The following is a 1,753-nucleotide window of genomic DNA, read 5'->3' as shown; positions in this document are numbered from 1 at the left end:
GCGGTGTCGCACGCCGAGGGGTGGGGGGGGGTTCTATAGCCAGTGATTTCAGCTTTTCAGAGTAGCTCCTCTTTGCTGCTTTGATCTCTCTTGTCAGTGTGTTCCTTGCCTGGCTGTACAGAGTCCTGTCCCCACTTCTGTAGGCCTCCTCTTTGGCATGACAAAGCTGCTTGAGTCTTGCTGTAAACCAGGGCTTGTTGTTGTTGTATGTGCAGAAGGTCTTTTTGGGCACACACACATCCTCACAGAAACTGATATAAGATGTGACAGTGTCAGTGAGTTCATCCAGGTCTCATATACACGCCAGTCTGTGCAGTCAAAGCAGGCCTGTAGCTCTGACTTAGCCTCCTCAGTCCAGCTCTTCACTGTATTGACTACAGGCTTTGACGCTTTAAGTTTCTGCCTGTAGGTTTGAATAAGATGGACCATACAGTGATCTGATATCGGACTCTGCAGAAGACAGAGCGATAGGTGCCTTTTATTTTTGTGTAGCAGTGGTCCAGTGTGATTTTGTCCCTGGTGGGACAGGTGACATGCTGTCTGTATTTGGGAAGTTTGTGGGAGAGATTTGCTCTGTTAAAGTCCCCTAGAACAATGAGTAGAGAGTCGGGATGTTCTAGCGGCACGCTAGTTATCTGTTCTGCCAGGAGCTGTAGTGCGATAGCGTGGGCCTGCGGCTTTAAATAGGCACCTACTGGGATGAAGCTCAAATATTTTTGAGAAGAAGAAGATTCCACCTCCTCTTGTTTTCCCAGACAGCTCCTTTACGCGATCCACTCTGTACACCTGGAAGCCCGGTACTTGTATCATGCTGTCCATGATGGAGTCGCTCAGCCAGGTCTCTGTGAAACACAAAGCTGCAGAGTGTGCAAAGTCAGAGCTGGTCCTGTTGACGAGAAGGAGTTCATCCTTCTTGTTTTCTAGGGAGCGGAGATTTGCTAGGTGGATAGATGGGAGTGGAGTCCGGGTCCCTCTCTGGTGTAGCCTCACTAAGGCGCCTGCTCACTTGCCACGGCAGCGTTTTGTCCACGTCCCGTATATTGCCGCTGTGCCTCTGATAAGAATGTCCACACAGCATTCCTCATTCACAAAGATCAGAGAAAGGTAGTTGGGTCTGAGTTGCCCAATGTTTAGCAATTCTTCTCTGGTGAAAGTAATCCCGAGTGGGTTGCAAAAAACAGAGGAAACAAAGAAAAACAACACACACAAGAGAGCACGAATACACAAGGCAGCCATAGCTGTTGGCTTCCTCTTGATAACAATAGCAAGATATACAGTACAAGAGCAATATATTAATCTGTAAGTGCTGATATTACAAGACCAAAGATACTTTATTACTTCATAAAATATTAATAGCATGCAGTTTGAGATCAGAAAAAAGGACAGTGGTCTACTGTGGATATAATCAGTGAAGGACCACTGTGTGAATTCTACGCTGCTGCACCACAACATCATTTCATGTCATACATTCCCAGTTTCATATAATTTACAGGTAATTCAGAGAACAGGTTTAATCATATTAATTGTTTATTATGTTAGGTTATTTCTTAGTCAGATAGATATTTAGAGATTTGTTGTCTAGAAATGTTTAGTGGAGCCAGGATGTCTAGCTCAGGCTGTTAAATGCTTAGTTATTCTGATGTGCTTGCAGACTGCATCTAGGCCAAGGTTAATTAAATCAGACAAAGGCTGCAGGCAGGGATGATTGTTATTATTAACTGTAATGCTAATCATAATATTGTCTTAATGTGAA

This window comes from Monopterus albus, unplaced genomic scaffold (assembly GCF_001952655.1).
Source record: "Monopterus albus unplaced genomic scaffold, M_albus_1.0 scaffold105.1, whole genome shotgun sequence".
Lineage (NCBI taxonomy): Eukaryota > Metazoa > Chordata > Actinopteri > Synbranchiformes > Synbranchidae > Monopterus > Monopterus albus.
Note: the sequence above shows the minus strand (reverse complement) of the source record.